The following is a 25,151-nucleotide window of genomic DNA, read 5'->3' as shown; positions in this document are numbered from 1 at the left end:
CAGAGACATATTACTTAGGTACCTTGTGAGATTAGAAACTGAGCAGAAAAAAAGCAGACAGATTCATTCTGGAAAAATGCTAGCCGGTATATCAGAGGTGAAAGAGTTCTATATACACTCCCTGAGAGAAAGAGGAAAGCAACAATGATGCAAATGATCTTGGGGTAGCAAATTAGACATGTTTTGCACTGTGGGATGGCAAAAAAAAAAGGCAATGCAAGTTTGGTCTGTATATGCAGAGGCATCATATCTCTGAGCAGGAAGATTATTGTCCTGCTTTACTTAGCTCTCCTGGGACCACATCTGGAATAGTTTTTTCTTTTCCAGGAACCACATTACCAGAAAGATATTGACAAGTTGGAGGGAGTTTAAAGAAGAGCCACCAAGATTAGGAGGCTAGAGGGACTCATGCACGAGGAAAGATATTGCAAGCTAAATATTTTAGCTAAAAGACATCAAAAAAGGGATATGGTTAAGACTAAACAAGTTTGAAAGGTGCCAAAACCAAGGATGGACAGAAATGTAGAGTTGTAAAAAGAGGTATAATTAGTAGAAATGGAATGAAATGAAGACAGGAAAAAGGTAGGATGAGTATCAGGAAAAACTTCTTGTCAGTGAGATCTATTATGTTGTGTCCATAATCTCCCAAAGGAAAGGATTGAAATCTGGTCACTTAGGACCTTTAAAACTAGACTGAACAAGCCACCAGAAGAAGCTGTGCCTCAGTGAACAACCCTGAACCAGCAGGAAGATGGATTAGGTGACCTGCTAGGTCGTTACCATATCTCACTTTTATGACAATTCTGGCTTGAAAAATAGACTGTTGCAAATTTAATCTTTTTAATACATGGGTAATTTCATTCGTTGTAGCTTTCCCTCAGCAAAGAAACAAACACCAAAGGCAATCTCGAGATGAGTAATAAATAAAGAGACAACACAAGAGGCTTTCCTACCATTACTTCTTAGTTTCCTTTTACAGTTTGGGACCTGACTCAATCCCAGACCCAGATCACCAAACACCTCCTTCCAAACTGCTCCTAATTCTGGTGGGTATGAACCCCCTTTCTACGTATAGCACCTAGTAAGGAATTTTACTGTCCCCTGAGACCTTCAAGTGGCAATCACAAATATCTCCCATCTCAGCTGACATAAAAATCAGTCTCATGGAGACCTCTAAAGGTACATCTTCATGGGAATAAAAGACCTGTGTCATGGCCATGGCTGGCCAGGGTCAACTGACTTGGGCTAATGGGGCTAAAAATTGCAGTGTAGACATTCAGGCTCGGGCTGGAGCCTGGGCTTTGAAATCTCGCGAGGGGTGTGGGTCTCAGAGCTCACACCCAAATGTCTACACTGCAATTTATCTCTGGAGCCCAAGCCAATTTACCTGGGCTTTGTGGTGTGTGTGTGTGTGTGTGTGTGTGTGTGTGTGTGTGTGTGTGTGAGAGAGAGAGAGAGAGAGAGAGAGAGAGAGAGAATTGCAGTGTTGACTTACTCTCATAGTATGGCAGCTCTTAAGTGAAATTAGCCTACTAAACAATCTTTGTAAAAAAAGCTAGTCATGAGCAGAGAGAAAAAATAGAAAATCCTGTAGAATCCTCAACGGAAGCTCTAGGATTCCATGCCAGTGCTTCGTCTACTAGACCATATGGACATGGGTAACCACCACCTGAGTTTCTTCAAAATTCACACATTTTGACCTAAAAGATTTCCCAGATTTTCACATGTGCAAAAAACACTCACCCAAAATGTCTTTTGAGTTTAAGTTTCTCTGGGGTGGGGGAGGGTGGGGGAAATAGTCTCTCCATAAATGTTTCAGAAAATGAAATTTGTGCGTTTGAAATCTCCAGAAATGGACTGGCAAAACATTTTTCACAAATCTTCACACTTCCCCTCCGCCTTCCCCCCCACCCCCACCAGTTTCACCCACAGCTACACAGAATCTTGATTGTAATTATCCAAACAGAGCAACAGAAAAGCACAAGAAGACAATCATATACAATGGGGGTAACTGGGTTTTGTAGTCTGGATTCTTTTCAATCAGAATTATATAAACAAAATGCACATACTGCACATTTGTGGAGTGGCACTAGATCAATTGCAGTAGGATTCATTGGATGACTTACTAGGATGTGATGCAATTGCAGTATACAAATCCCCATTAACCAAAAACCTAGTTAGAATACAGGTGAGGTTGCTTTGGTGCAAAGCCCACCAATATAAATCACAAAAAGCAAGATCATCAACCCTATTTCACATGCAACAACATCCACATGTCACACTATACAATCACTCAGGCAGACTCCACACCTCCCTGCTATACAGAAATGAACTGATTTTTGTGTGACGTTGTATGTCCATCAGGAAAAAAGAAGCCTCTGGTTCACTGTCATATGGTCTCCTGTGTTATGATAAGAAAACTGCTGTATAAACAATATTAAACTCAAGCTAACTCTGAAAAATAAATAAAATGAAGACCAGAAAAAATAAGATCTCACATTTTAACACTGTCTGCAGAGGCTATGAGAATGTAGTCCTTGCTGATTTGTGACTGGAATGTAAGAAGGGTGACTACCAGAGATGGTTGTAATTGGATTCATTCTCTTAACAATGTCTTTTGAGTTTTTCTATATACATATTCTATATTTTAGATAATATGCACAAGTAGTATATTGCATTTATGGTAGATACTATAACTTCAGGAGGAATTATGAACTGATAATCCTAGCACTTATTAATATAATTTGTAAATATAATAAGATAAACTCTGCTCCCAATTATGCCATTTCAACCCTAGGAATTTCAGTGGGGTTTGCATCGTTGTAAACAAGAGTAGAATTTGGCCCTGTATCTTTATATATTTTAGTTCTTTATAAAAAGATGCACTGTTTCCCAAATGTCTGGAATGAACCAAGTTTGATGATTTAAAGGATATTAAATTATCATCATCAATATTGATATTTGTATAGCCCTTTTCATTCTGTATAATCCCACTGGGCTTTAAAAACTAAATACATATACAATCATTGAAATGCAAGCATATTTACAATTTTAATAGTTTTCAGTAAATCACAGTAAACTGTCACTTTAAAGGCTCAGGGCATTTTCTGTTCCTGCTTGCAGGCTAGAGGCCTCTGTAGGGAAGCCTGTGGTCCAGGTCTAGAAGCAGTCAGTTCTGCTGACAGACAACCTAGAGTAAGGTTGAGGTGAGTGGTACCTCTCAGTTTTAGTGAGCAGCCTGGTTTGTCTCTCTCTGTTTTTGAGTTCTTGGGTATTATCATTCTGAATTCTAAGAAATAAAGTAGTGTTATAGTGCAGCCTTCCAGCAAGAGTATTTTATGTTTTTATTGACCACCTGTGTGTATGCTGTGAGCATAACATTTATGTGGAAAGGGACAGCTAACTGGTGCACATCACATTCCGCAGCAGTCATTATTAGTGATCTCAGGTGCACAATGGAGCAGTTAAAATTTAATTTTCAAATAAAGTGCTCAGGTAAAGAAACCTGTCTGGTAACAGGTGGATCAGATAATAGGAGGGTAAAACAAGGCAGTGATCATATAGGCATGTTATCAGGAAGGAAAATACCATCAAATGGGAGAAGGGAATGGAGGAAAAGATAACATTAAGAACAGAGCAGCTGGATGGGGCATCTTGCGGACAATGTTAATAAGTCAGCAGGTGGATGGAAACAAGAGAAATTAACATTTTTAAAAAGAGTGCTCTTAAATCTTTTTCTCCCAGAAAAAGTGTGATAAAATTGAGACTAAACCTACTTAAAACTGATCATGTTCTCCTTTATGTTTTTACAGCACCAAACACACTTTACAGAACTCTACAGATAATGTTTGTTGTACAACTAAATATAGCAGCAAACAAGTTATAGTAAAAAATATAGATGGGTGGCACCTTCACCACAGTTCTAAAAAACAAAGTCAGTTCTGAAGACTATTTGCATTCAGACTGTGTACATGTCACAAATAAGGTTTATTAACTATTATTATTATTAGGATTATCATAGTGCCTAGGTGCCTCAATCATAGCGAGGACAGCATAGTGCTATGCGCTGTACAAAACATAGAACAAAAAGACAATCCTTATCCCAAAGAGTTTATAATCTAAGCATAAAACAAGAGACATCTAATGGGTACAGACAACTAGGTGGGGGAGGACAAAAAAATAATGAGACAACACTGGCCAGCACAATGGGCAGTTGTAACAGCCCATCGGTGACCTAACCATTGTCAAGTTTCTTGTAGGCATAGTAGGAAGAGAGCCTGAGACATCAGGCCTTGTATTAGAGGCCTGGTATGAGGCAGGACCTGCTCACAGAATTTGGCAAGAATAGAGCTGATATTGCAGAAATACACATTCCTAAGAAGTGCTAGTCACAGAGTGCTCACGCAAACACATCCTGATATTAAGTGGTACCCGATATCAAGAATGGTACAAAACATTCCCCAAGGATAACAGGAATACACTGACGCCTCCTAAAAGATAAAGTCATAATTTAAAAGAATAAAAATTAAACCAAAATGAATTTTAAATACAGGTTTATACAAATACTTTGAGGGTATTATACTTTTATGACACTTGGTTGTGTATGGGAGCCAAAAGGTGGAAACCTGTTGAAATTGTTTGGTTATTTTTAAATATTTTTATTAGGACATTTTTATAACTATATTTAAAAATGCAAACAAGTTTATAAAAACCCAAATAAGAAATTGACATTTTCTTAAAATTATCTTTACCTTGCAAACATCAACCTCTAACCACAATAGGCATCATGGAAAAGGGAAGTTCTAAGGAGAATAATGAGGTCATTTTGTGAATGTTCAGAGGGACTCCTCCAAAAGGAGGAGTTTGGAGGGACTCCTCCAAAAGGTGAGGGGCAGCATGGGAGAAAGCATGAAGCTGTTTGTTGGAAAATTTAACAAGCAAATGATGGAGGCTGGCATCATGGGCCGATCAAAGGCAGGAGTCAACATCTCTATAGTGAATGAGACATAGGGCGGCGATTGGCCTTGAAAGTGAAAACAAGTAGCTTATGTTGGATGCTGTATAGAAGTGGGGGTGGAGGGATGCAAACAGAGGAGTGACATGGTCAAGCAGCAGAAAAAGAGAATGATCTTTACAGTAGCATTCTGAATGGATAGAAGGACAAGACTGTATTTTTTCAAGGCTAGCGAGAAGGATGTTGCAATAATCAAGACGTAAGATGATGAGAGTTTTAGCGGTGTGGAGGGAGGAAAGGCATAACTTAGAGATGTTATAAAGAAAGAATCTGCAAGATTTAGCTATTACCTGGATGTGAGAACCCAGGGAGAGATCCAAATCAAACATGATGCCCATGTTATGGGCCTGAGTCCAGGAAGAATGGTGATGATGTCCACAGTGATCAAGAAAAAAAAGGTAGTGGGGACAGCTTAATCTTCCCCCTAAGAGCTTTATTTCAGCCATATAGAACTTGAGTTGACGGAAAGATAGCCATGAAGAGATGTCAGAGAGATGGACTGAGGTTTTTGTTGGTGCAGAAGGAAACAGATCTGGAGTAGAGAGGTAGATCTGTGAGTTGTCAGCATAAAGATGGTAGTTGAATGTGTGTCTGCAGATGAGATTACCCAGAGATAAGGGGTAGAGGGAGAAGCAGGGCCAGCGCTTCCATTTAGGCGACCTAGGCAGTTGCCTAGGGTGCCAGGATTTGGAGGGGCGGCATTTTGCCACCCTCAGCGGCAATTTGGCAGCGGGGAGGTCCTTCCGCGCTCCAGGTCTTCGGCGGCAATTCTGCAGTGGGTCCTTCACTCGCTCCGGGACCCGCCGCTGAAGTGTCCCGAAGACTGGGAGCGCAGAAGGACCCCCCCACCGCAGAATTGCCACCGACGACCGGCAGCGCGGAAGGACCCCCGCCTAGGGTGCCAAAAACCCTGGCGCCGCTCCTGGGGAGAAGAGAAGGGGACCAAGAACAGAGTCCTGTAGAACCCTCACAGAAAGTTGGAGGTGAAATGAGGGGGCTCCTCCAAAGGACATGCTGAAGGAGTAAATTGAAAGGTAGGAGGAGAACCAGGAAAGGACAGTCACAGAAACCAAGGGAGGACAAGATTTCAATACAAGCATGATTGATAGTGTTGGAGGATGAGGAGAGGAATTCCAGACAGCAATTGTAAACAGCTCATTCAATGAGCTTAGAGACGAAGGGGAGATGGGACAGTAGCTGGAGATGCATGTGAGGTTAAGTGTAGGATTTTTAAGATGGGAGAGACTAAAGCATGTTTGTATTGTGAGGGAAAAAGCCAGAGGACTAGTGAGAAGTTAAGGAGAAGAGTAAGTGAAGGGATGAGGGTAGGTGAAAAGAAGATCAGGAGTTAGTAGGGGGTCACTGAGTGGTTTATTCAGCGTGAACATTTTTAGAATACATTTGCTACAGTATACTGTCAAAATCTCATCAATTTAACACTTGCACTGATTAAACTGACTGTATTTTTCCCCTGAAGAACTAAAGGAATCACACAAGCTTAAAAGAAGGGTCAGTAGGGAGTACTGCAAAGTCTCTCTTCTAATCCAAAGTGAAAGTGAGAGGAAGAAAGAGTGATGGAAAGAGACCATGGAGGAATATGAAGTCAGGTACATTGTTGTTGTTTGTCACAATTTAAACTGGTCCGTGACACTGGATGAGAGAGGGAAACACACACTTTGCTGGAAGGTTTAGAATACTCAGGCGAAATTTTTAACCATACACAATGAAAATGAATGTTCACGCTGTTAGCTGTGATGCAAGGTAACACATACAAGCCCAATTTTGTAGTTTGATTTGTGAAAATAATATATTGGGGGGGAAGGAAATGATTATGTTTTGTTTCCATGCCTGCTGCTGCAAAGTTACTCAAGGCGATAGCCCCGTTCCCCTTGCAGACCAAAGGTGAAATCCTGGACCTATTGAAGTCAATGGGAGTTTTGCCATTGACTTCAAGATTTCATCCCAAGGCTCTACATATTATACTCAGGTACCACAGTGATGCATGCTATGTAATCAGACAGACAGGAAGATAAATATATAGGCCCAAACAAAGTTACTGAGTGACTCATTTCATCCTGAGAGGGTGTCCCATTCAGCACTAGGCTCCACCTTGCCCACTTGACAGGTTCCTGACTAACTGGTATGCCAGAGGGATATTATTCCATGGTATCCTTTCAGCTATTGAGATAGCCAGGGCAGAGCTGCAGTGCACCACAATATGCAGCAGCCACTGGTGATGCTTTGAAATTCAAATTGTGTTTCAACAAATGTTTTTGAAACTCTTGGCGGCTCTGGTGGCCATTGGGAATTCCTCCTCCTTTCAAACGACTGGCTGAAGAGATGCTACAAACGTAGCTCTCCAACTTCCCAGCAGCCTCAGGTGTCCAATTGGGAGCTTCCAGGAAGCTATTTTTCCAAGGCATACTACACCCAGCAGTCACCTATGTTGTCAGTGACATTAGTCAGCTTTGGGTTCAATTCCCACCACTGCAGAAAATGAGTAAATCCCTTTGTTTCTACAAGTGATACCCTGGAACTCTATTGGAGACTGACAAAAGGAATGGGTACAGATAGACTCAGAGAGATGCACAAGACTCCCAGAGAAGGTTTTCTTTTTATTTCTTTTTTCTTTTTCTATTTTTTTTTAAACAGGCAGTAGGAAACTTATGTAAATTAAAAGCAATTTCTACTCTTGAAAACAGCTTTCCAGTGGACTCAATATGACCGGGAAGGCTTTACACATTTTTTATACTAGACCAGAAAATGGTTCATGTAGGTGGCCTCTGCCAAAAGCACTGCAAGCAGTTGCAAGCCTCAGGGAGCCCCTATGGTGAAATGCCTATAGCCATGTATTGCCTTAATCTCACTCTGTGGGAGCCTGCTGGGATATGTGGAGCCCAGATCATGCTTTAATTTATCACAGATCAAAGAGTACCTTACTGCTTGGGGCCTGCTGCCTGGCCCCACGTGCTGGAAATTAACTTCTATTAAAAACTGTCTAAAACATTATATTTTTAATTGTGTTGTTTCATTCCAACAGCCAAGCTAGCCTGCAGAAAAGTCTCGGCCTGATTTTTTGGCTGGAGGGCTTCCAGACATTTCAAAGACAGCCAGAATCTTTATTTTTCAAATTTCAACATATTTTTCACACCTTTGACAGAAGGGAAGTATATCATCTAAGAAGAAAAGAAAAGTGCACACAGGCAGTGAGATGATCACACAAATCCCCCGCAGTAATTAAAAAAAAATTATCATTCTAGCTGTAGAAAATCCAGCTATTCTATCTACATAATTCACATTTTACTGTGATAAGCAATTCCGAGTTTTTCAGAGAAGGAAGTTCAAACATAAGATAAATTTTAATATCTGAAATACCACGGGATCATAACCTCTATTTGTATGGGGGTAGGCTCAGTGATAGAGTTGGTCTTTTCCAGCTCTGAGTCCTAGGATCCTATTAGCAGGTATTCATCAGAGCACTAATGAAACAATTCAGGCCAGTGAAGTCTGAAAGCTGATGCAAGAAAACAACATGTGCTGGGATGACATTTCTCTGTTAGGAGCTCCCTTCCTTTATGATTCACAATTCATAGATTCTAAGGCCAGAAGGGACCACTGTGATCATCCAATCTGACCTCCTGTATAACTCAGGCCACACAGAACTCCCCCAAAATAGTTCCTAGAGCAGATCATTTTAGAAAAACATCCAATCTTGATTTAAAAACTGTCAGTGATGGTGGGAACGTTCTGTTTTGTGAACTCACTCTCTATATTCAATAGGTTGTCCAATCTACAGAAGCTGCAAGCATGGTCTATTTGGCCTTTGAATAGTACATAGTTGCAGGAAGTGCTAGGCAATGTCCACAAAAGAAGAAGCTGGGAGGAGGGGATAATTACTATTATTTGTTAAGCACTGACTGTCCACTCAGTGCTGTTCAAGACGTATCAACGCTGGAGGTGTAATTTCCAGTGCTGATCGAACTAGAGGGCTAAAAATAGCGGCATAGCTGCAGCTACACAAACAAGCCGCCTTGATTACCTAGGTCCAGGGCAGTAGCGTACTTACAGCAGCTATCCTGTCCCACTGCTCATGCCACTGTGACTACACTGCTACTTCTAGCATGCTAGCTTGATCAGTGCTAGCAGGTGTATATCTACCTGAGCTGGAAATCACATCTCCAGCTCCAGTATAGACTTATCCACACAGAGCGACACAGGAACCAAGCCTATAGATTTGAAGTCAATGGCAGCAGGATTGGACCCACAGTTCCTGCCCTGAGGAGCAACAACCTACATAGGCGAACGCCACAAAATGCACTGGGAGATTCAGAGAAAGGTTCTGTCTTGGTGTGAGGGTATTTTTTTTCATTGATCTGTATTAGTGTGTGTGTGTGTATGTGGGGGGAGGGGGTGACAGCATTTTCACTGGCATGAGTTAATGTTTGTGAGGTCTGAGAAAAAAGTAATCTTTGAAGAGAGATTTGAAAGAAGAGGTAGTGGTTGCCTTTTATACTGGGGTAGGTAGGGTGGTCTAGGCATAAGGAAAGCATGGAAAAAGGAGACAAAAAGTGAAATTCAAGGAAAGATATATTTGTAAAGAGTGAAGCTGGCTGGGGAGGAGGTGGGGGTTGGAGAGAGATAGTGCTAGAGATTGAGAGCAGAGATATAGAGAGTAGATTTCTATAGAACCTTAGAATCATAGGACTGGAAGGGACCTTGAGGGGTCATCTAGTCCATCCCCTGCACTCATGGCAGGACTAAGTATTATCTAGACCATCCCTGACAGGTGTTTGTCTAACCTGCTCTTAAAAATCTCCAATGATGGAGATTCCACAACCTCCCTAGGCAATTTATACCAGTGCTTAACCACCCTGACAGTTAGGAAGTTTTTCCTAATATGCAACCTAAACCTCCCTTGCTGCGCTTGAGATGTATGCAATGGCTAAGAAGAAACCAATGGAGAAATTGAAAGAAGAAAGTGACGTGGTATGAGCAGGTGAGGAAGATTGTTATAGAGTGCCACAGGACAAGATGGGAAATCAGGGAGGACAGAGAAGAAATGGTTGCACTAACTGAGGTAGGAGATAAACAAATAGACGTTTAAGTCATAAGGAGCAAGAGGGGAAATGGCTGGATATTTTGAGATGATGTGCTGAGAGAACTAGAAGGATTTACTGTCAAACAAACACGATCACTGTATCTAACTCACAGGCACACACAGCAGGAGCTGGGATCACTACTTCTGGTCCTAAAGCACAGACTTTACAGCTTGAGCTCAAGGAGTGGTAGCAAAAGCTAGTCTCTTAACATCATCTATGAGCCAGCTATTATCTGGTAACATACATTGCGCACTCCCTTATATAAATGAAGCCAGTATGTTGCACCAACACCACCAGATGAAAAAAATCACAAGAATAAAATGCTAAAAAGTCTTCTGCTTTGGCATCTTTCAAAATGTTTCAGCCTTTGATGACAAAAAGTACAGTAAATAAAGCCTGCTCCAGTGATTTTAAGTAAGATGTTTGTTCCTTAACATTTATGCACACTAAATATTGTCAGTATAGGTGTGGATGGCATCCAGAAGTTAAGACCTGAGCATCATAGGGATTTTACATGCTTCCATAGATGAGAACAAAAAATGTTGCCGCAGTGCGCCTGCTGCTTAATCTGTGCAAATATTTAAAATGTGAGTCAATTAAATACAGATTACAATCAGGCCTGGTTAATCCGTGCTTAGTTTATTCCTATCTCCTAGTATCAAAAGATTTAACTGTTAACTCATTTCCTAATAAGAATGCATCACTCACTTATTAATGTTAGATACAGCTGGGTGAACTGTTCATTAGGAATCTTAAATTTTCTCAAAATGAGCCTGGATGTGGAGCTCACTATGATTCTGAGACAGGAAGAAGTAAAGAAATCCATGACTTCTCTGCCCATCTGATTTCCCTCTCTCTCCTCAGTTGACCCCCCCCCTAAGAAACCTTGTAACACCTCTAAGTACCATAGGTTTCAGCAGAAAGGTCCTGCTGGCTTCCTCTCCCTTCTTGCAACCTCCTGGGTGGTTCCTTACTGAAGTGTTCAGGACATTGAGAGACATCTTCTGTTTTTCAGGGCTGCGTGAGCTGGGGGAGTGGGAAATTCTGTTCCCCCTACCATACTCAGCTTTGCTGTGAGCCCAGGAGCAGGAAGGCTTAAAGTGGCAGCTATGAAATGCAAAGGGATTCCCTAGCAACAGGGTGCTAAGAATTATAGGGCTCTCTCCTTTCTCCACACTGTTGATATGGAATCCTAACTGCTGCACTAGACCTTGGAGCAGGGGGTGTCAAACTCCTTTCATATGGTGGGCCTGATCTGATACCCTGCCACTCAGTGCAGGCCACATTCAGCAAAAGTTATTAAAATAGATAAAGATAAACCACATTGGTAATTACTTACATTTGTCCTTTGCCTTATCTTGATGTTTCCTTTTCTCTGACTTGCCATGTTGGGGTATCTACTCTCCTGCTGGCAGTTAAGTGCTCTTCAGTGCCATGTACCCTCGCCCAGACACATACCAGCTCCTACCAGAGTTATGCTGCTCCAGTTCCTCTTAAATACAACCAAAATGGTTCTACACCTGCACATGAAGTTTTGCTGGATTGCTGTGCTGGAGTCTGGACTATGGGGATGTGATTTGTAGTGTGCACCAGAATGTTGCTTTCTAACTCCCCCATACAGACCCTGCTGGCGCACACTAAATGTTCCTTACTGTGCAGTGATGTAGGCCTGTTTGAAACAGGACATCAATACACCTTAGCAGGGACTACAGGGGGGGAGTTAGAGCACAGCATACTGGCATCCTCTCCAAATCACAACCCTGTGCAGACTCCAGGGACATGCAGGCAAGGCCAAAGGTTCACAGGAATCCCACAGGCCAGATGAAACTGTTCTCTGCTCCAGATTTAGCCTGCAGGCCATACATTTGAGGTTCCTGCCTTAGAGGGTGCTATCTCTCACTAGGCTCAATGCAGAGCCTGCTACAGTTGGAGAAAGTGAGTTTTTCTCTCCTGTTGCCATATGTGCATGTGAATCTCAGGTCACGTGTTGGCCTGATGGAATACCCTGAGGATTTCTGAGAGGGTGGTAGTGGCCCTGAATGGTCGCCTATGCAAAAACAGACGATGGAGGAGAAGTTTGCTGGTACCCCTGTAAAAGCCCTTGGGGAGGTTACAGGGATACCTAGAATGGAGATGGGACATTTGCTAGGAGGTTTGAGCTGTTGAACTTGAACCTAAATACAAACCTGAAGAGTTTTGCAGCCTGCTAGCTTCACTGCAAAGCTTGACTTGTGAACATCTTAATGAAAACAGAGTTCACACAAGTCTGATCCTAGAATTGGTTGAAGGTAGTCTAACTTAAAAAAAAATCATTATAAAGATGGCCCTTTCTCAAAAACAAATATCTGCAGAAAAAGTCAACATTATTGAAATTTTGCCGTTTTCTGTGTTTGTCTCTGAAATGAGCCAATACATTACAATGGAATTTTGTTAATACATTTAGAAAAGTAACCTGAACTCTATGACCGGTCAATAGGGCATAGTGAAATGTTTGCAGCTGAAGGCAAATACGTCTCTGTTCAGAAGTACCTACACTTCTCCAAAGTGGCTGAGCCTAGCTTTAAGGGAAAAGAGCTCTGAATTCTTTTATATAGTTAATAACTCCCCTTTAAAAATTTCCACTAAATCAGGCAATTGAAATTCTATAGTAATTAAGTAGGAGTCGCCTACTATAATTTGACTATACAGATATAATTCTAAGGCTGTGTGCTACTTCAGTTCTATTAATTATCTGTTCCTTGGACATATTCATGATAAATGCTACTACTCAGCTCTTTAATTTTGAAAAATGTGCACTTTTCCCAGTGTACTTTCTTTTGAACAAGGCAAGTCTCTTTATAATGGTATGGGCATGCTTCATTTCTGACCATAAGAAGTCCTTAAATTAAGTAAGGAATCAAGTCAGAGAAAGGAGATGTACACTAAAAGCCAAATTCCCTGATGGGCAGGGTGGGCTCTGAGGGAACCAGATATGGGTCAGTAGATGGTGCCATCCCAGGGCACCCATCCATGGCCTGGGGTAGCCCTACTTCAGTTTCTCTATGAATCCCCTGAAGAAATTTAATCACAACAGCAAGTCTTTAAAGCAATATTTCCCCCTCTTGGAGTCTAGTTTATTAAACAGCCTTCCAGCTCAATGAAAACCCATTTTGCTGTCCCACCCCCATTAAGTGCAGGATTTTCACAGACTCACTTTTGGAACGGAGTCCTTCTTAAAATCCTTACCTCCCAGCCTGCATAGTCTTCACCGCTTAAATTCAGGGGGTTTTCACAGCACCTCAAAGCTATGCCCTTTTAAGTTCTGGCCTGCAAACTCCCCCCTCAAGTTAGCAGTTGCATAGCCCTACCTTCCTGGGGCTGTGTGGTGGCTGACATTCCCCCCAGCCCCCCAGTTCCCTGCAGCAACTTTCCCTTGATTGGCTTAGACATTCCTTTTGACCTACCTTCCCAGTTATGTCATCAGTCTCTTAATCCTTCCCAGGTGAGTCTAGTAATGCCAGACACCTATGTGAGCTTGGTTGGGAGAGAAGAGAGTCTTGCCCCACCCACTTTACAAAGCTTCCGGTCCCGGGCCCTTAAAGCAATGGTGGTCTGGGTATTTCCCTACACCTTCCCTCTCCCAGACACTGAGGGTGGGATTCACAAAAGTACTGTACTTTAATGCTTAAACTCTAGACTTGGTGCCTAAAACTGGGGTTTAGGCTCCACTGCAATCCACAAAACCCCTGCCTAATTCAGTAGTCACTTAAACTCATTCGGTGCCTAGATTTCCCTGGGCACTTGTGTTTCTGCCTCTGAGCATGCCCAAGGCTGCCTCACTCCAGGTGTCCTGACACCTATCTCCCTCCTAAGCCCAGAGTGATCCACAAACTAGGGGAAGATAGGCATTCGCCTGCCTATCTCACATGCAGGGCCCAATCCAATGGGTGTGCTCAGAGGCAGTCTGGATTTAGGCACCTATCTCTGTAGAGGGTGGGGCTTAGGGCACACCCCCTCTTTGGCATTTCCCATTGGCTGGCTTAGGCAGTTTCCCACCTATCAGGATAGCTTTTGCATACCGCCCTATAAGGTGCCTCTCTCTGCCCATTCATTGTATAGGAAGTCTAGGCACCTAACTTTTGTGGATCGCATTGTTGTTCCAGTGATTTCCTAGGAGCCTACAAATTAGGCAATCCAGTGATGAGCATCACAATGCCTATGTCCCTTTGTGGATCCGGGCCTGACTGATCCCAGGACCAACTGCTTCTCTCCCAATGGTTATTCCAGACACCTGGAATGAGGTAACTGGCTTCTCAGACTACCTTAAAGGGCCTTTACCCCCTAAGGGCTCCCTAACTCTGTCTGAAACTCAGCCCTTGCTCAGGCTAAAGCAGCCTGTAGTCTAATCAAGTTTGCACCAACTAGCAACTGTCACTAAGCAACCAACTATGAGGTAGTGATAGTTGAGTGCATTGCACTCTGGCCGCTGATCTTCCCTAATCTGACATGCTCTTCCCTGTGCTGGGGGCTGCACAGAAGGAGGCTTAGGAACCAATTAGGCCAGAGGTGTGCCATCTGAGGATATGGTATCCCCAGTAAAGGATTTACATGCAGTCTTTGCTCCCTCAACACTACCCAATCCACTGAAGGAGAGCAGAGCTTCCTAAAGAATAAAGCCAAAGGAATCTAAAGAACCTGTCTGTGGATACTGATTGGTGCATATGGTCATTAGATGACCTGAGCCATGCACTGTTTTGCAGACATGCAAAACTGGGACCTCATTATCAAAAAGAGGAGATTCCTTTTTCCCTAGACCTAGCCAAAACATTCTAATTTTTTCCCTCCAAAAATATGAGGGTTTGATTAAAATGAGTCTTTTTTGTGGAAAAAATATCACTTATTACATTTTTCAGTGGAAAATTTTAAAAATGGTTTCGTTTTACATCAGTATTTCCCACAACATCTAAAAAAAAATTAAACAAAAACAAAAATGTTTTTAAACAAGCTCTACTATTCCCATTTTGTTACAAAAAAAGGAGATAGAAGAAGATATGTATTTTTACCACCTTTCCCTTTTGCCCAGGATTCACAGACTTCAATTACAATGGCAGCCAGCACCTACTGTATAGGCTTCCCACTCCATGCCTGCCTCAGCCGTTAGCTCTCTTTCTCCATCCCCCTTGCCCTTCTCTTCTGCCCTCAACTCCCAAATTCCTCAGAATTTGAGTTGGGAGCCTTAGAACAGCTTTGAATTCACGTTCCTTTACTAAATTAAACCTTCAATGCTGCCCAGCCCCTTCTCCAACACACTGATTAGCTCAGAACAGAAGTACCACATCCCTTTGAAGACAAGGTGAGTGAGGCAATATCTTTTATTGGACCAACTTCTGTTGGTCAAAGAGGCAAGGTTTCGAACTTACACAGAGCTCTTCTTCAGGTCTGATAAGAGTTCTACGTAAACTCAAAAGCTTGTCTCTTTCATCAACAGAAGCTGGTCCAATAAAAGATTTTACCTCACCCACCTTATCTCTTTAATAGGACAAAGATGCCTACCACAATACTGCATACATCCCTTTGAAGTCCTGTTGCATGTGTCAAGACCTGAGGTAAAGAGCTGCACGGAGGCAGCCATTGGCAGTGCACAGCAACAGAACTTCTGTTGGTCCTACAAAACCCAGAAAGTTTGAGCACATCTGCTGGCCCCTTATTTATATTTATGTGTTTTATAGGGACAGTCCCGATATTCGGGACTCTGTCTTATATAGGCGCCAATTACTCCCCACTCCCGTCTGATTTTTCACACTTGCTGTCTAGTCACCCTACTCCCAACTTAACTGGTGCACTGGAGAAGTGGAAGGACCTGAACTGGAAACTGGTTTTAACTCCGGGATCAGTTTCTAAGGAATTTAGAAGAGAGGAAGGAGAGTGGAAATGGTTAATAGGAGGTGCTGGGAAGCGGTAGAGGGATAACAAAAGACTCCTGTGATAGGAGACAAGGCTAGGGGCTGGAGGAAAAAGTAAACTGTCCCCATCCTCTTGTCCTTCATGAACCCAGCTGTTCTATTAACAGCAGATTTTTGCCGAGAGCCCACATTCAACTTTAATTTTATATTGGACAAAAATTAAATTAAGGATGCATTTCATTTTTTTCCCAAAAGGAGTTGACTCAAAAGTGGCTAAATGTTGCACAAATGGTAACTGAAATGTAGCCGAGCTCCTGGGAACAGGAATGCAAATCCAGGTAACCTAGCAAGAGTGTGTTTGAAACAATTAATGTAGCTGTAAAGAAGAGATTTGTATAAACTTTCCTGTCCTATTTTTTTGTATCCTGCTATGAGGACCTTTTTTACCCTAGTGGAAGAATACTTGCATAACCCCCTCTACATTTTTGTTGTAAGCTACTGAGTTGGTATTTTTTAAAATTAAATTGTAGATGGATGAGCCATGCTAAAATAGCATTGGGTTTCTGTACAGGATGTACTTTAGCCAGTGCACTTCCCAGGTGGCTGAGGACACTTGGCTAAATTCAAAACATGCATTAATAGCCTTCTAATGTATTTCCTGTTGTGGGTTATTACTGTATTCTAAAAGCATATTCATGGCAAAAGTAACCCCTCTGACTTTTTATATTAATAATGTATACACAAATGCATCCCTAGGGCTGTACAAACCAATCAGCTCCTCTCTGTATATTTGAATTAGGCTAGAGATTTGATCACTTTATTCACCTTCCCCATCCATGCAACTGAGAGAAAATCCTTTGAGAGATTCCTTTGACATATGGCCAGACAGACATCTTCCTATTGTATTTCTTTATGGAATAGGTACATAATATTTACCTCAACAAAACCTTCATGATTTAATAAACAGAAATCACCACAATAAAGAAAGGGTCAGGCTTGGAAAATGTGCATCCCACACACCAAAAAGTTCCAATTATGGTTGCAATACATGATTGTAATTGCAAGATAAAGGATTATGGCAATAACACAGTAATAAATTACCCATTCATTAAACTTTAACCACATACATCTGGGCATTATGGGAAGTTGCATGACCTAAATGAGTCATGTTTCATATAATTTGCTTGTGATTTACATCCTTTAGGTGTAATTTGTACTATAAAAAGTGAAACATTAGCATTTAGCATTTGTGTAATGTACAGAGGTGCAATAAAGTAATTTAATTAGGCACTAGGTAGGTGTCTCAACAACTGAATATACAACACATATTATTAAAATAGATACATTTAAAAATGCTGGAAAATGTTTTTACTTGTGCATTATTGAGCGTGAGAGTGTAAACGTGAGAAAGAAAGAGAAGTTGAAAACAGTCTGGAGGAGATAGAGCACTAATTGTTCAATCTAACAAAGTGCTGAGGGCTTCAGCTTCCTTGGAAGTTCCCACCTTTGGGTACCTGAAAAGGGCTTTGTTTGTATGAAGTGCCCCTTGATAGAGCTGATGGAAGAGAAGATCTGAGGTTTAGAGATGCAGGTTGACTTTAAAAGGGAATTCAAGTAGATGTTGGAGGGAAGGCAAGAGGAGGCTGAAGGGAAAACTCAAGACTTAACTGGTGAACTGTGAGGGTAGACTGCAGGGTGAGGAAAGTGACTACGCAAACTAGGCTGAGGAAAAGACCAGGTAGTAAAGGAGAAATAGAGCTCAGGAACAGGTTTGCTGAGTTGGAAAATGAGGAAGGGGCACAGCAGGCAGTAACAGAAGGTGGGAGGGCAAGAAGGAAGAGAAGAGTGGCTAGTCCTATATGACAAGGGGAGAGAGTCAGAGTTCGGAGCCCCAGGAGGATAGAGAATGACTCACAGAAGATTGCAAGAGAGAACTAAAGATGAGGATTTACAGCCAGAAAGAACAGGAGGAAGGCTGGAGAATCACATCAAGACCAGAAAGAGGCAGGTCTGAGTGACTGGAGACTCCCTAAGAAGAATGGACAGGCCTGTCACCAGAGCTGATCTAAGGAACAGAGTGCTTTCTGCCAGGAGCTATGATACAGGATGTGGAGCTGAGACTGAAGAGGATCCAAATGGGAGCAGGAAAAAATCCACTGATTGTCCTTCATGTCGGAACGAACGATACTGCTAGAATCTCACTGGAGTGTATTAAGGGAGGCTATGTCAGGTTGGAAAAGATACTTAAAGAAATGGCGGCTCAGGTGATCTTCAGTGGGGTTCTACCTGTCCCTAGAGGAGGAGAACGAAGGCAAGACACACAGGCAATGCATTGGCTGAGCGCAGCTGAAGGGACATGCCTGGGAAAGGCACCAGCCGTGAGTGCTCCTGCTGAGCTCCACTAGGTATCGCCCAGAGCTGGGAATTGAGACCAGGCTGGAAGCACAGCGCTCTGCCAGAGGGAGGACAGGGAAGTTGAGTTACATCCCTTTCTTGCAGGCCGGCAGCTGCAATTACCTGCTCCAGTACATGTCTGGACTAGCCTGCCTGGGGTGCGCAGAAGGGAGCTCAGGGAGCCAGTTGGGGCAATGGGGAGGAGGCAGTGAGGCCCAGGGGAGCTGGGGGTCGGGAGCCCAGAGAGACAGTCGGGGTCGGGGTGGTGGATGGGATCCTGTGGGAGGCAGCGGGGGCCAGAAGCAATGGGGGGAGCTTGGGGAGGCAGTGGGGGGGGAGCAGGGGCAATTAGGATGGGCAAGGGGCTGGGAGAGGCAGCGTGGGTCAGGGCACCAAAATACAAGTTCATCCAGGGGCATTTTTCCTAAGGTCAACCCTGTCAGGGTCAGCCTTAAGAGTGGGCGACGTGGGCAACCGCCCAGGGTGCTGTGGTCAGGGTGGCGCCATGGTCGAAAGTGTTGCTTGAGGGTGCCTTGGTAGTCACCAGGAAGTTGACCGTGGTGGGAGGTGGCGGAGCTGCCATTGCCGCTCCCCCCTTCCACTATCAGCAGTTACCAGTCGCCTATGGCGAAATAAGAGTATGATGATCAACAGATGTCTCAGGTAGTGGTGCTATAAGGAGGGCTTTGGGATGTTTGACCACTGGGGGGCATTCACAAACAGAGGACTGTTCTCATGGGATGGACTCCATCTGAATAGGGAGGGAAATAGATTTCTGGGATGGAGGTTGGCACAATTGAAGAGCCTTAAATCAGGAACTCGGGAGATGATTGGGAGATGCTCATGTAATTTCCATGACTGATTCCAGTATTGAATGGGAGGAAAATCATGAAAGAGAGGATACAGAAATGGAGAAAGGAATAGCCAAGAGTAGTAGAAAGCACATCAGGAGGAAAAATAGTGCTGATACTAATGAAGCGAACAGTCAGGTTGGTGATACTGGTAGTAGAATGACTGTACTTAATCGGGTAATCTGGGTGAAGCCAAGAAGAAACAACTAAGATATCTGTACACCAATGCAAGGAGCCTGGGTAACAAAATGGAGAACTAGAACTACTGGTGCAGGAAGTGAAAGCAGATATTATAAGGATAACAGAAACATGATGGAATAGTAGTCATGACTGGAGTATGGGTATTGAAGGATGTGTGCTGTTCAGGAAAGACAGAAATAAAGGTAAAGGTGGTAGAGTATCATTGTATATCAATGATGAAGTAGACCATAAAGAAATTAGAAGTGATGGAAAGGACAAAAGAGCATCTGTTTGGGTCAAAATCACTTTGAGGAAGAAAGTTACCAGAGGCTCCCTTGGGATATTGCTTTGGCATATGCTACAGACCCCCAAAGATTCTATTTGGATCTGGATAGAGACCTCTTTAATATTTTTAATGAAATAAATACTTACTGGGAATTGTGTGACTATGGGAGACTTTAATTTCCCAGATATAGATTGGAGGACAAATGGTATTAATAATGGTAGGGCCCAGATTTTCCTGAATGTGATAGAGACCTCTTTAATATTTTTAATGAAATAAATACTTACTGGGAATTGTGTGACTATGGGAGACTTTAATTTCCCAGATATAGATTGGAGGACAAATGGTATTAATAATGGTAGGGCCCAGATTTTCCTGAATGTGATAGTTTTCTTCACCAAATAGTCACCAAACCAACAAGATGTGATGCCATTTTAGATTTGGTATTGGTGAGTAATGAGGATCTCATAGAAGAAGTGGTTGGAGGGGACAACCTTGGTTTGAGTGATTATGAGCTAAATGGAAGGATAAGCAAAAATAGGTCTGCAACTAGGTCCTTGATTTCAAAAGGGCAAGCAACATTAAGGGAGTTAGTTAGAGAAGTGGACTGGACTGAAGAACTCGAGGATCTTTATTGTTTAATATCTTTATTAATGATCTGGAGGATGGTGTGGACTGCACTTTCAGCAAGTTTGCAGATGACACTAAACTAGGAGGCGTGGTAGATACACTAGAGGGTAGGGATCGGATACAGAGGGACCTAGACAAATTAGAGGATTGGGCCGAAAAAAACCTGATGAGGTTCAACAAGGACAAGTGCAGAGTCCTGCACTTAGAACGGAAGAATCCCATGCACTGCTACAGACTAGGGACCGAATGGCTAGGTAGCAGTTCTGCAGAAAAGGACCTAGGGGTCACAGTGGACGAGAAGCTGGATATGAGTCAACAGTGTGCTCTTGTTGTCAAGAAGGCTAACGGCATTTTGGGCTGTATAAGTAGGGGCATTGCCAGCAGATCGAGGAACGTGATCGTTCCCCTTTATTCGACATTGGTGAGGCCTCATCTGGAATACTGTGTCCAGTTTTGGGCCCCACACTACAAGAAGGATGTGGAAAAATTGGAAAGAGTCCAACGGAGGGCAACAAAAATGATTAGGGGTCTGGAGCACATGACTTATGAGAAGAGGCTGAGGGAACTGGGATTGTTTAGTCTCCAGAAGAGAAGAATGAGGGGGGATTTGATAGCAGCCTTCAACTACCTGAAGGGGGGTTCCAAAGAGGTTGGAGCTCGGCTGTTCTCAGTGGTGGCAGATGACAGAACAAGGAGCAATGGTCTCAAGTTGCAGTGGGGGAGGTCCAGGTTGGATATCAGGAAAAACTATTTCACTAGGAGGGTGGTGAAACACTGGAATGCGTTACCTAGGGAGGTGGTGGAGTCTCCTTCCTTGGAGGTTTTTAAGGCCCGGCTTGACAAAGCCCTGGCTGGGATGATTTAGCTGGGAATTGGTCCTGCTTTGAGCAGGGGGTTGGACTAGATGACCTCTTGAGGTCCCTTCCAACTCTGATATTCTATGATTCTATGATTCTATGATCTGAATGTGGAGGACATTTGGAATTACTTCAAGTCAAAGTTGCAGAAGCTATCTGAAGCCTACCTCCCAAACAAGGAAAAAAATTCATAGGGAATGGTTGCAGACCAAGCTGGATGAGCAAGCCTCTCAAACAGATTATTAAGAGAAAACAGAAAGCCTACAAGGAATGGAAGATGGAATGGATCAACAAGGAAAGCTATCTCATGGAGATCAGAAAGCATAGGGAAAATGTGAGAACTGCCAAAAGCCAAACTGACTTGGCTCTTGCAAAGGAAATTAAAACCAATAGTAAAAAGTTCTATAGCCATATAAATATAAAGAAAACAAGGAAAGAAGAAGTGGGACCACTAAATACAGAGGATGAGGTGGAGATGAAAGATAATCTAGGCATGGCCCAACAATTAAACAAATACTTTGCCTCAGTTTTTAACAAGGGTAATGAGGAGCTTAGGGATAGTGGCAGGGTGGCTACTGGAAACAAGGATATGGAAGTAGAAATTACCTCATCTGAGGTGGAAGTCAAACTCAAACAGCTTAATGGGTCCAAATCAGAGAGCCCGGATAATCTCCATCCAAGAATGTTAAAGGAACTGGCACATGAAATTGGGAGCCCGATCACAAGGATTTTTAATGAATCCGTGAACTTCGGAGTCATACTCTATGACTAGAAAATTGCTAATATTAAAGGGGGGGGGGGGGGATTGATCCAGGAAACTACAGGCCTGTTAGTTTGTCCTCAATTGTATGCAAGGTCTTGGAACAAATTTTGAAAGAAAAAGTAGTTAAAATATAGAGGTAATGGTAATTGGGATAAAATACAAGATGGTTTTACAAAAGGTAGATTGTGCCAGACCAACCTGATCTCTTTCTTTGAGACAATAACTGATTTTTTAGACAAAGGAAATGCAGTACATCTAATCTACCTGGATTTCAGTAAGGCATTTGATATATTAAATATGGGAAATTCTTAGTTAAATTGGAGAAGATGGGGATTAATATGAGAATTGAAAGGCAGGTAACGAACTGGTCATACTGAGTTGTGCACTGTCAGGATGGAGGGAGGATACTAGTGGAGTTCCTCAGTGATTGGTCTTGGGGCCAATCTTATTTACCATTTTCATTAATGACCTTTGCACAAAAAGTGGGAATGCACAAGTAAAATTTGCAGATGCTACTAGGATGATCCAAGGAATGGAAAACCTATCTTATGAAATGAGACTCAAAGAGCTTGACTTGTTTAGCCAAACCAAATGAAGGGTGAAGAGAGAGATGATTGCTCTCTATAAATACATCGGAGGGATAAATACCAGGGATTTATTTAAGTTAAGCGCCAAATTTGAAACAAGAACAAATGGCTATTAACTAGCCATCATCAAGTTTAGGCTTGAAATTAGATGAAGTTTTGTAACCATCAGAGGAGTGAAGTTCTAGAACAGCCTTCCAAGGGGAGCAAAAAACCTAACTGCCTTCAAGACTGAGCTTGATAAGTTTATGGAGGGGATGGTATGATGAGACTGCCTACAATGGCAGGTGACCCATCTGCAACTGCTGGTAGCAAATATCCCCACCGGCCAGAGACAGGACACTAGTTGGGAGGGCTCTGTGTTACTACATAGAATTCTTTCCCAGGTGTCTGGCTCGTGGGTCTTGTCCACAGGCTCAGAGTCCAACTGATCACCATATTTGTGGTCAGGAAGGAATTTCCCCCCAGGTTAGGTTGGCAGAGATTCTGGGGGCTTTCACCTTCCTCTGAAGGTCACTTGCAGATTTAAATTAGAGTAAAGCGTGGATTCTTGAATTTAAATCATGATTTGAAGACTTCAGTAACTCAGCCAGAGATTAGGGGTCTATTACAGGAGTGAGTGAGTGAGTGAGTGAGTGAGGTTCTGTGGCCTGCAATGTGTAAGAAGTCAGACTAGATGATCACGATTGTCCCTGCTGGCTTTAAAGTCTATGAGCACTTCACAGGACACATTGAGAACCCTAGAATATCTAACCCCAGTTGAGCTGAGGAAAATGGATGTATCTCATAGTAGAATGGAGAAGCCTGCAAAGTAGTCAGACAGCAAAGCTAACAGGAGTTGGATGAGTATATATAAAGGCTGAGGGCAGTGAGGGCAACTGGAGGTTAGCTGTAAATAATTTCTAATGACAGAATGAGAGAAATGATGGATGACTAGCTGGATAGCCAGATAAGGTAATGTAAAAAAACACTGGCTTTTTTAAGGACCCAGTTCCTCTGGTTTCAATGGGCGTTGAGTGTGCTCAGAGTCTTACAGGACTGGAGCTATTGTCATTGCAGCTGTTAATTACCTTCCAAGATCTGCAAGGAAATTAGAGGCCAAATCTTTTTCGGTACCAGTGCACTTTTGTGGCTTATAAATATGTACATAAAACAATGAGACACCTGTAAAAAAAAAAAAATGGAAGAAAGGCACAAAATAGAAAAGCTTCTTACTTTTAAAGAAAATAGCAATTTTTTTAAAAAAATGGAGCAAAAAACCTAGAAAATGAACACCTACAGTGTGTTAATCTCTCACGACTCTCCACTAGGTACAGTCATTTAAACACAGGTCTGATCAACTTCAACATTATAACCGTGGGTGGGTAAGATACTGCTAGGTACTAATAGAAAACAACACTCTTGTCCTTGAAGTTTATAATTATCTTTATTATCTTCATTCAACATATTAGTCATTGCATTTTGGTCTTTTAATCAAAGCTATCACAGGACTGAAGTGACTGCAGGCTCCAGCATCTTCATCTTGCAAAGATGCCTCTCAAGATGCCCATATGATAATAACAATGGCTAGGCACTTTTTGTTTTGTGCTTCATCTGAACCAGTTTGCCCATCCATAGGGCTAGCCCTAAGCATATGCTAAGTGTGCAGCCTCACAGGGCCTTGCACTTTTTGAGGGTTCGGCTCATTCAACCTCCCCTCCCACTGGACACAACCTCTCCCTCCCTGTTGTGGCCTGCCCATATCTTGAAAGGTCAGATTCAGGATCCAACTCTCCCATAGCCCATCAATGACAAGTACCTCAATTCAAACCTCCCAGCAGTTCTGACAGCTTTCTCTCCCTCTCCCCTGCCTGCTGCCACCCGCTTCCCACATAGTGTGTTGGGATAGTGCCTGGAGGCCCACACATCTTACTCAGGGCCAGCTCTAGGCACCAGCAAAACAAGCTGGTGCTTGGGGCGGCACATTTTTAGGGGCGGCATTCTGGCGCGGGCCATGCCCCCCCTAAAAATGTGCCCTGGCCGCCCTAACTCACCTCCGCTGCTGCCGCTCGTGCGCCGCTGCTCGCCCTCCCTCCCTCCCAGGCTCTCAAACCCGGGAGGGAGGGAGAGATCCCGAGCAGCTGCGGCGCGTGAAACAGCTGATTCGCGCGCTGCGGCCGCTTGGGATCTCCTCCTCCCTCCCGGGTTTGAGAGCATGGGAGGGAGGGAGAGCAGCGGCAAGCAAATCAGCTGTTTCGTGCGCCGCGGCCGCTCGGGATCTCCCCCTCCCTCCCAGGTTTGAGAGCCTGGGGGGAGGAGGCAGGGCTGGGGATTTGGGGAAGGGGCGGAGTTGAGGCGGGGCCGGGGGTGGGGTAAGAAAAAAACGAGGGGGGGCGGCCAAAATTGTTTTTTGCTTAGGGCGGCAAAAATCCTAGAGCCGGCCCTGATCTTACTTCACACAGAGTTCTGAATAAATCTAAAGCAGGCATTAGTCATCCCTTACTTTCTGATGAAGAAAACATGCAGGGCAGAAGAAGTAAAGGAAAGATAAAATGGGGAGGAAGGAAGACAGATTTTGTGCACCTAGAACAAAAAAGAAATTGCTCATTGTCTTACTTAGAGATTTCCCAAAGAA

General features: G+C 43.1%; 1 long non-coding RNA gene across 3 annotated transcripts in view; it reads right to left on the bottom strand.

Moving 5' to 3' along the window:
* Positions 1-13,705, bottom strand: part of LOC135983210 (uncharacterized) — a 38,279-nt gene extending 24,574 nt beyond the window's left edge. For all 3 annotated transcript variants that reach the window (XR_010600781.1, XR_010600779.1, XR_010600780.1), the window contains exon 1: positions 13,339-13,705. This is a non-coding gene — a long non-coding RNA (uncharacterized LOC135983210). The remainder of the gene's footprint in view (positions 1-13,338) is intronic.
* Between the last annotated feature and the right edge of the window lie 11,446 nt (positions 13,706-25,151).

This window comes from Chrysemys picta, chromosome 1, assembly GCF_011386835.1.
Source record: "Chrysemys picta bellii isolate R12L10 chromosome 1, ASM1138683v2, whole genome shotgun sequence".
NCBI classification, from domain to species: domain Eukaryota; kingdom Metazoa; phylum Chordata; order Testudines; family Emydidae; genus Chrysemys; species Chrysemys picta.
Note: the sequence above shows the minus strand (reverse complement) of the source record. Positions and strands in the feature narration are given on the sequence as shown.